Below are 11296 nucleotides of genomic sequence, written 5' to 3'. Positions count from 1 at the left end.
TATCTCGCTCAGGCGTCCTCACTTGCTATGCAGAACAGGGGCCTTGTGATATATTGGAAGGGATAGTGAAGGAAGAGGGAAGGAAACGGCCATGGCCTAAGTTAGGTATAATCCCGGCTTTTGCCTAGAGAAAAAAAATGGGAAAACACGTAAAAGTACTTCAAGGATGACTGAGGCGGGAATCGAACTCCTTCTACTCAGTTGACCTCCCAAGGCTGAGTGGGTTCCAGTCCTCGTAGTACTTTTTTTAAAATTTCGTGGCAGAGCCGAAGATCGAACCCGGGCCTCCGGGGGTGGTAGCTAATCCCACTAACCACTACACCACAGAGGCTGACCCATTTGATACTACAACTAAAATGTTTTCATTCCTCCCCTGAAGGGAGAGGCGGGCCTCTTAGACGGCGACGCCGTCTCTCAGGCCGGGAGATTTGTTACGGTGAAGGAGATGCACGGAGAAGTTGAGGGGGTTGGCGGCCGTGGCCTGTACTAGGAACTGTCCCATCATTCGCCTTAGTGCAGGAGAATGGAAAACCACGGAAAACCATTCTCAGGACTGCCGACGGTTGGAGCCAGCCGTCTCCCGAATGCAGAGGAGTAGAGCCACGGTAGAGCCGTGGCCACCCCTCCTCTACTCGGTTGGCCGGTCAGAGTGCAGAGCTGTTGGACCACGGACCAGCCTTGGTTACTTATAGACCGAGACCCACTCTGCATCTACCGACCGACACATTTGATGTTTACTAACGAAATTTGCTATTTGCTTTAAGTCACGCCGACACAGCTATGTCTTATGGCGACGATGGGATAGGAAAGGCCTAGGAATGGGAAGGAAGCAGCCATGGCCTTAATTAAGGTACACACCGGGCGAGTTGGCCGTGCGCGTAGAGGCGCGCGGCTGTGAGCTTGCATCCGGGAGATAGTAGGTTCGAATCCCACTATCGGCAGCCCTGAAAATGGTTTTCCGTGGTTTCCCATTTTCACACCAGGCAAATGCTGGGGCTGTACCTTAATTAAGGCCACGGCCGCTTCCTTCCAACTCCTAGGCATTTCCTATCCCATCGTCGCCATAAGACCTATCTGTGTCGGTGCGACGTAAAGCCCCTAGCAAAAAAAAAATTAAGGTACAGCCCCAGCATTTGCCTGGTGTGAAAATGGGAAACCATGGAAAACCATCTTCAGGGCTGCCGACAGTGGGGGTCGAACCCACTATCTCTCGATTACTGGAAACTGGCCGCACTTAAACGACTGCAGCTATCGAGCTCGGTACTAACGAAATTAGTAAAAACTCAGCTATCGATCACCCAAGAGTGATTCTGTTCACTCTGCCATTTGTTGGAGTAAAACTACTGCGAAATTGATGTGCAGGCAACCAAGATGGCGTCAGGTTGGAATATGCGCCCACAGTAGCTGAGGCCATACGATTTTATTGTTATTCTACTATATTTATTCTGATGTTTAGACCGTGGTGATGATATTACATTTAAGAAGTTAACTGCTTGGTCATTAAGTTAATATGCCTTGATGATCTTATCATGTTTCGTTCCCTGCAACATATTAAAACTGTTAGAAACGATTTATTACTTTCAAAATCTTGCTTGATTTTTTAACTTCGCTAAAGCGTCAAAAATACTATTAAGGTAACTAAACTCGCGTTCTTTCTCCCAACTCTCACTCCTTGTCTGTCTGTTAGGTCATCAGCCCAGGGGCTGGTTGGATCCTCAAATAGCACCACCAAAGGTTATGCGGTCATAAGGAGACCCCAAAAACCAATGGCAGCACCAAAATGAGGCATACTAGGCAAGATGAGGAGTGAGGTAGTTTGCCATTGCTTTCCTCACTTGGTCAGAAAGTACTATTGCAGCATGACTGACCCTATGAGCAACACCTTTCATAAAACTCAGATGCACTAGTCATGCTCTGAATGTCATTACTCAGCACTACTCATACCTCAGCAACTTCCATATTGTCACAGCTATGGATGTTGACTGGGACTTTGGTGGAAGCTACACTTTACTCTGGCCTGTGCCAAGAGATGGATGCGAAAGTACTGTACCCATCAAGAAGTGACAGCAGGCAGATCTCACTCTTTATTGTTATTTTAGTCTCTCAGCCACCTTTTTGCTTGTCTAGAACTATGCATTTTGTCTTGGCATTTGCAGTGCTAGGTGCAGAATTACAAGCGTTCGTTTTTACTCATTTTCCAAGTTTGCTACTATTGAAATATCACCCGCAAACCGTGAATTTGTGAAGGTGACCTTAGTAGTGTATTTTATTAGTCGTTCCTTTGTTCGTTCGTAATCTGTTTTCCCTCCAGGGTCGGTTTTTCCCTCGGACTCAGCGAGGGATCCCACCTCTACCGCCTCAAGGGCAGTGTCCTGGAGCTTCAGACTCTGGGTCTGGGGATACAACTGGGGAGGATGACCAGTACCTCGCCCAGGCAGCCCCATCTGCTATGCTGAACAGGGGCCTTGTGGGGGATGGGAAGTTTGGAGGGGATAGACAAGGAAGAGGAAAGGAAGCGGCCGTGGCCTTAAGTTAGGTACCATCCCGGCATTTGCCTGGAGAGGAAGTGGGAAACCACGGAAAACCACTTCCAGGATGGCTGAGGAGGGAATCGAACCCCCCGAGGCTGAGTGAACCCCGTTCCAGCTCTCATACCACTTTTCAAATTTCATGGCAGAGCCGGGAATCGAACCCGCGCCTCTGGGGGTGGCAGCTAATCACACTAACCACTACACTACAAAGGCGATTTTATTAGTCTACATTGAGAATGCTATCCAGTCAGGTAATTCTTAATGTTTTAAACGTATTACTCGATGTAATTAAACATTTTAAAATAGAAAAGGCAGGTCCGAACCTCCACTGAGGTGTACCTGAGCCGGAGTTTACGTACGGTAGAGTTGCCAGTTCCTTTCCGCTCCTCCATTCCCTTACCCCCCACCAACAGCGAGTGACATCCCATCCAAATCTTGACCGCGCCCAACGTTGCTTAACTTGGGAGATCTCACGGCTACAGCTGTTGACTTTTAAAACAGTAAGGGCACAGAAAACATTTTCATGACTTTTGTATGAGCAATTCATAAGAAAATGAGGAGTAAGGTCATACCACATTGTACTACTCATGTCTTTGGTGTGTAAAGAAGAAGAAGAAACAGAAAAAAGAAACAATTTTCAGTCAGCAGTGATGTGGAACAAATGATTTCTAACACGTAGCTGCTGGGCAAGTGGTAACCTGAACGAGAAAGAGTGGAACAGAGCAGATGATTGTATTAGCCTACTTACTTCAGTAAACAAGGAAGGGCCAGCTAACATCTCGCTATGGCTGAGGTCACTTTGGAAAGGCGGCATCCGCGCTCTCTCCCTTTAATGAATACCGCTCTTCCTTGCGTAGCTCAGGTGCTGCAGGTGTTATGGTGCGATAGAACAGGACAGAGTTTGGAGGAGCGAATCAAGTGACCGCTCGCTGGTTGTTAGGTGACAGGGCTGCAGGTGTCACAGTCTCGCTGTAGTTACAATGTTATTTCTTCTTCTTCTTCTTCTTGTTCTTCTTCTTTATCTTCTGCCTCTATTCCCAATCCATGATGTGGTCTTGGTGTGCTAACTGTGTCAGGCATGTGTTCTTACCCTGTTATACAGCCGGATAACCTTCCTGACGCCAATCATCTCTGGAGGAATATATTCACTACCGGTATTGCGTTTTTCTGTGGTGGTTTGTAGTATACTATATTGTTTGACTGTAAGGAGATATGCATTCAGATAAACCTAAACACGACCGAGCTCGATAGCTGCAGTCGCTTAAGTGCGGCCAGTATCCAGTATTCGGGAGATAGTAGGTTCGAACCCCACTGTCGGCAGCCCTGAAAATGATTTTCCGTGGTTTCCCATTTTCACTGTGCCTTAATATTAAGGCCACTGCCGCTTCCTTCCCACTCCTAGCCCTTCCCTGTCCCATCGTCGGTGCGACGTAAAGCAAAAAAAAAAAAACAACCTAAACACGCAGTTGCGGAGCCAGAGAAATTAACCAGACACACTTAAAATTCCCGATCCTACCGCGAGTCGAACTCAGGATACTCCGAAGGCCACGCCACGACGTTGACCATTCAACCAAGCAACCGCACAGTAGTATTTACTTAATCTTGGAAGAAGTCGCCTAATGTTAAAAATCTACAGCCTGTTTCCAGTCATTCGACCGGGTCAGGTATGGAATGAATAAAGCCCGCATCTAGGGGCTAGGATAGGAATTTTGCCGGCTACCGAAGCCTGTCGTACTCCTCTGGGGTAATGATTAATGACTGACAGATGAAATGAAATTATATTGGAAAGTGTTGCTAGAATTAAAGATACCGGGCGAGTTGGCCGTGCGCGTAGAGGCGCGCGGCTGTGAGCTTGCATCCGGGAGATAGTAGGTTCGAATCCCACTATCGGCAGCCCTGAAGATGGTTTTCCGTGGTTTCCCATTTTCACACCAGGCAAATGCTGGGGCTGTACCTTAATTAAGGCCACGGCCGCTTCCTTCCAACTCCTAGGCCTTTCCTATCCCATCGTCGCCATAAGACCTATCTGTGTCGGTGCGACGTAAAGCCCCTAGCAAAAAAAAAAAAAGAATTAAAGATGACAGGGAAAACTGGAGTACCATACCAGGAGGAAAACCTGCCTCGCCTTCGCTTTGTCCACCACAAATCTCACATGGAGTGACCGGGATTTGAACCACGGAACCCAGCGATGAGAGGCCGGCGCGTTGCCGCCTGAGCCACGGAGGCTCTCACCAAATGTTATAGAAGAAAAATAAGTAAAATGGACGTCAGAGTTAAATAAACTACCGTGACATTTCACTAACTCTTTACCGAGCGAATTGGCCGTGCAGTTAGGGGCGCGCAGCTGTGAGCTTGAATTCGGGAGATAGTGGGTTCGAACCCCACTGTCAGCAGCCCAGAAGATAGTTTTACGTGGTTTCCCGTTTTCACACCAGGTAAATGCTGGGCATGTATCTTAAATAAGGCCACGGCCGCTCCCTTCCCACTCCTAGCTCCTTCCTATCCCATTGTCGTGATAAGAAAAAGAAAAAACTAACTCTTTACAGGAGAAAAAAAGAAGCAGCTGAGGCGCGTATTTTGCTACCTTTAAGACAGGTCGAATCGACAGTTCAGACCGTGGTAAACTATCGTAAGAGCCAATACGCTAAGGAGTGCAGCGGACGGCGTAAGGTTGAACTGTTGTATGATCAGTTACCATGGTTTAGCGCTGCGTTCTCCTTGCACATACAATAGTAACACATAGCTGATCTTCATTCCTGCGAAACTTACACATACAATATTGTACCAAAACAGATCGCATACGGTAAAAATTTCAAAATCATCGTGTTTGCATCTGACGTCCAGAATTATTATGAACATTCATAAACTGAACGTAAATACAATTTAAATACATTGCGACCAGTGCTTTGCTATGTCCCAGGCTTCAGACGTTGCATGCATCAGTTCGCCCGAGGTGCACAAATGTAGACAAGGAGGTGAGCCATGGTTTGTTCGTCACCGCATTCGCACAGAGTGGAGTCTCAGGCATTTTCTTTCGCTTTGTTGTTAACTTGGTCCTTCACCGACCAATTCCGGAGCATCTTGAGAGCTTTCCATGCCACCCAGTTCTCTTCGTGGCTAGGAGGGACACTTTCTGATGGTACCATTCGCCCTTAGATATAATGTTAATATATTTGTTAAAAATCGGCACGGAGATATATATGTGGTTACCGTCTATGTAGAATTAAATTCTGTCAGTTGTTCACCATGAGTGGCCTTTTTATGCTTTTCAAGTAAAGTTATAGTTTATGGAATGCTGTATCTATTTTTATTGCATAACGATGGCTGCTTGTAGAGGAAGGCCTATTATTCGCATCCTGCCCCCCGAGTGAGAGATCTCCGTCTGGCGTTGGTCTCCAAATAAACACATATTTTCTTAGAGACAAGTGCCTGAGATGCATTTTATAAAAGACTTGAAACTCGGATTCCCAGTATCATTGGCATTCGTCAATACTTACCACGTTGTTAAATCGTTTTAACCATCAAATAATAATAATTTGATAAACCACGCGTTAACATCCTCGTCCCCACGTGTTAAATGTCTAAGAAATGTTAACAGTCCTAAAATGCCTGCTGTGAATCGTGCTTTGGATGTGGAGTTGCTATATTCAGAGCTTTCGGACATAATTGACTGATCAAAGGTTTTACGACGTTGTGATTTTGAATATCTGAAGGATGAAGAATTTTTACAAAGAGATTTTTACAGAGAGATAGAATATCGAAAAATGGACCTTAGTGAGGCAGAGGACGTAATTAAAGTGAGGTTAGAATATCTCATGATCAGTCTTAGAGCTGACCTATTAAGGACATAACTCTTCCGATGTACTCTAGCCACTACCTGTTGTGTATCTTTCTACGTTGGCTTCACTGTGTTCGGAGACGTCGAGGTGTTGGAATTTTGTCCCGCAGGAGTACTTTTAAGTGCCGTTAAATCTACCGCCTCGAGACCGGCCTATTTTAGCACCTTCAGATACAACAGGACTGAGGCGGGATCGAACCCGACAACCTAGGCTTAACCATCTGAGCTACTCAACCTGGTCCAAGACACAAACATGTTTACACTTGAGGAGTATAATTTGTCTAATGAATTTTTTCTTTTCTTCTGTTCTAGCATCATCTTCATCCGTTCTATTACCAGGGCGACGACGAGGCACGTCGCTACTCGTGTGCATTACAAGGTGAGTAAACAGCGTGCTTGGCAATGTTAACAAGACCGTGGAACTTATAGAACAGTCACTCAAAAAATAATGAGCACGTGATATTGTGTAAGTTACCCGCCGGTACACTTTTCTCAGAATCAATTGAAACTACAGATATAATGTTTGTTATGAATCTTATTATTTACGTAGATAATAGCACTCTTTTTGTTGTATTTAACAAGTGATTTTACAGCATGTCAAAAACGTATCAAAGGAATACTGGCCAAAACGCTCAGTTGTATTTACTGCTATTGCTATTTCATTATTATCAACCGTAGACTGATGTTATTCGATGTAAAAGCTATTGAAGGCTTTATTGGTAACTGTTAACCTCACTCATCATTAAGATGGTTAGCATCACCTACATCACCATTATCTAGAGCCCTGCCCGGATGCGGATATCCAGTGCAGGTACTGTGCTAGTTGGATGTCTTTGGACACTTAAGACAAGATAACGATCCTGAATTTGAGTTGTAGAGCGTGATCGAACTTGCCCACACTACCGCTGAAAGTTTCCTCCTTCCTAGGATCTTGTCCGTTTAGTTTACTCTTTCAAGCTTATCTTTGGAAACATGGCCCCTTCGATTTTTTTATACAGAAATGTGTGGTAAACACAATATGCCTTTGCATTACCGCCATCTGAATAGATTTATAAGAAGTTTCACATCAAAATGCATTTTGTATTCCTTTCTCACTTCCTGAATCCTTGAATCTATCATGTTTTGTACAAAATCGTATAAATACAGACTTCACTTTTTACAGGAGAATGGAAACCCATAATTAAGGACCATGGTCTGCATCATGATGTTCTTGAGGACCATGGCCACCTGGAACACCAAGCCAGCTCACTAGCGGTGCTGCAGCAGCTACATCCTCCGGCGGTAGTGAACAAAGTGCCACCTCCTGCCGTTCTTCACCTGCAGCAGCTACATCCACCCAATATACAGCAAGAACAGTGGCTCCAGGGACATTCAGTGCAGCAAGACGTCAAAGTGGTCTTCGATGATCTCCCGAGCCAGCATGGGCTTCAGGACCTCCAGGGTCAACAGGGGCATTTCGAGCTTGGCTTGCAGTCCCCCTTGGGGCTTCATGGCCAAGTTGGCCACCAAACACATCATGAACTGCACGCTCTCCCGTCTCACCACATACCAGTCAAGCCAAACCAAATCCAACCTCATTTTGTTAACCATGTACATCAACTACAAACAGGTCCTGTCAAGTTTGAGGAGCATAATCTGCTGGTCCCTCCACCACCACCGCCTCAACTTCCTCCTCGTGCTTTCCCATGGCACAACCGCAAACCCTCAGGGGCAGCACACTTTAAGACAAATCATCTAAAGTATAAACCAAAATACAGACCCCAGTACCACAATAAGGAACCAGTGATAATACCATTGTCTGATCACGCCACTAAGCAGAACTTTGTCAATGTGCATGAGAAACCTCCCTCATTCTACGCGCAGCTAGATCACCTGAAAAACTCGGTCATTCTGGAACACGAACAGCAGTTGCTACAACAGCAGCCAACATCACACGTCGAATGGAAGGATGACTTCTTGTCCATCCATCAGGTAGTGGGTACTGGAGGAGATTCCCACGCAGTAGGGACAGAGCCAGAGCTGCTGTCATGCACAGCTTCAGGACACTATCAGGTACAAGATGCTGCCTCCGTGTTTCCTGCCACTTTGTCGGATCACACCGCGGCTCAGTCTCAGGATGCTCCTGTGGTTGTAGAGCAAGCGGAGCAGGCAGCAGCGCGTGCGCCTATAATCATACCTACCCAGGAGGCTGTGCCGATACAGGATGTACGTTCAGCGAAACAACCCAGGGGCCGCTCTCTTCCTCTGCCTCCAGGTCCCACTGTCCGACCTTCCCATTTCCCACGGTGGCCACCTCGTGCACCGGTCAGACCAGCCCCACCGCAGTATCGAGGGGCCATTTATACCTCATCTCCAAGACTTGAAAGAAGAACGGGTATTCGGCCATCCAACGACGTTTACAAGACATACTATCCAATCTACAAAGTTTTCTTGTACCGAGAGGTATCCTGATAATTTTTCTCAATCAAACATTAAACCATGAAGGATGAGAGGTGACAACATTCGTAGAACCTAGATGGCAGAATTTGACAGTTTCCTAAAATTTGAATTCTCGCAAACTTCACTGCTTGAAGACGTGTTTTTGATCTAGCTTTGCGTAACAATTGATCAAGGAATTCACAAATTATCTCCATTGAAAGATGTGTTGAAATCTAATCACAAATTGTAATTTTATCCATTACATTTTTCCAAGTCTACATGTGAGTGAAATAAAACGTTAAAACCATCTTCTCATTAGGCAGATTGTATCACGTTAAATTTTCAAAGGTATGCAAATCTAGAACTTACGCCTGTGATCTTCAATTATTATCGCCGCTTTCCTTTTACCCATGATTTTTAAACGGCATGAAAACGTCCATTACACTCAGTGAGAACTATTTTTAAACGAGGATGCTGTGAGATTTGCCATGCTGTGCAAGTCACAGAGGTTTGCCTGAATCAGCTGGTCTGATTTGGATTCCCGTGCCTTACTTTAGGATGCAATAGAAGGCCATAGAAGTGACATTTAACAATACTGATATTTATACATGTAGAAATTACGAACAATTGCTTCTTTGAGCAGTGCTGTGGGAAGGTAGGAGAGAATGTTGAAATGATAATGTTAAGTCTATATTTACATGTAAACATTATAAATAAACTGACAAGGATGGAAGTATGAAATAAGTTATAAATAGGAATAGTGACGATAAGAAACTTATTTTCAAGAAAATGGACTTACCATGATGATGTTTGTTGTTTGAAGGAGCCTAACATCTAGGTCATCGGCCCTGGATTTAACACTTCGAAAGATTGTGATAGTGCATTAATTCGCTGATTTGTTCTTGACACTACGGACTGTTTGGAATCTCGGGCAAGATATGGGATAATATTATTGTGGAATTAGCATTCGCTTAACTTATGACATGAAAGTGTCAGCAACGGGTTTTCTTACCTGCTTATTCTGGAGAATTTTCGGTTTGGAGAAGGTTTTCATTGGGAAATTATGGTCACAGTAACGGGAAACAAATGTAACAACTGATTTTTTTACAATATGCTTTTTAAGTCGCACCGACAGAAATTTTTATAGCGACGATGGGATAGGAGATGGCTAGGAGTGTGAAGGAAGTGGCCATGGCCTTATTTAAGGTAAACCCCCAGTATATGCCTGATGTGGAAATTGGTAACCACGGAAAACCATCCTCAGGGCTGTCGATAGTAGGGTTCGAACTCATCATCTACCGAATACAGGCTTACAGATACGCGGCCCATACTACACAACCAACTTGTAAGATACTGTAACAATTGTTACTCAACAACAATGAAAATAACAACTGCTACCATCCAAGACAGTTAAGTGAAATCTCACGACAGAGCAGATGGAATTTCCTACTATATAAGGAAATAATTACTAATGTTTTATTGTAATAAATGGTAATGTAGTAAATATAAGTGACAATTTGGTACCATAAGTACGCACTGGCAACTCTGTTAGCTAGCAACCAATGGGATCCAAGTAAACAGCCATTATTTCACTCCCGCCATATCTGTCAGGTTCTATCTTTTGGAATTCAGACTATAGTCCACAATGCCTAGAGTTCTTGTAGTATTTTAAATACGAGTATTAACACGGTGATGAATATCTTACATTATATTTATATTGCACACTCACACAGTACATTGAGATGCTTCACATTACATAATATGTACTTATATCATAAATTTGATGTGATAGGTCTCTCGAATGTTGCCACACTGAAGGTTTTTTATTTATATATACTTTATTACGGGCTATATATTTATATCTGTTCTATGTACATGTATACTCATTTTTATTATGTATATTATGGAGACGAGGTACAAAATGTACTGGTCTCCTACTTCTAGTCGAAATGATGTATAACGTTATATGTTGTAAATTATCATATGTTGACAATAAAACTGAAGGTAAGAGGTGAAACTAGCATCACAGTCTGAATTACACCTTTCATTTCTTCCTCTACCAAAATTCAAGAAACATTACATTCCACATGCTTAGTTTTATTCACAACTAGCATTTAGTTGCACGTACAAGTTGCAATGAGTTCTAGTGAAAAAGTTCAACGATAAATGTTTATCGCCAGTGGAACGGACTCTTGTTACGTAATAATCAGGGCGCGAATTTTGATAACGTCTCTCTTAACTTGTTTATCATATAGACTACATAACTCATGATCATGGTCCCCTCATTACAGAAATATGTACCGTATTTATTCATTTTTTTCTTTCTTTTCCATTTTGTAGTTCTAGGTAATGTTTTCAATTTTGCGTCATTATTTTGTCATGTTTTCATTATTTTCTTTTAAAATCATTTTTAGTTTTGTACACGTTATTTATTCATTTTTATGCATTTACGTTGGGTAGATCAACTCAAGAGCCTAACTGGAGAGAACTTGCAACAAGCAATTCACCA

Source organism: Anabrus simplex, chromosome 1 (assembly GCF_040414725.1).
Source record: "Anabrus simplex isolate iqAnaSimp1 chromosome 1, ASM4041472v1, whole genome shotgun sequence".
NCBI lineage: Eukaryota > Metazoa > Arthropoda > Insecta > Orthoptera > Tettigoniidae > Anabrus > Anabrus simplex.
Note: the sequence above shows the minus strand (reverse complement) of the source record.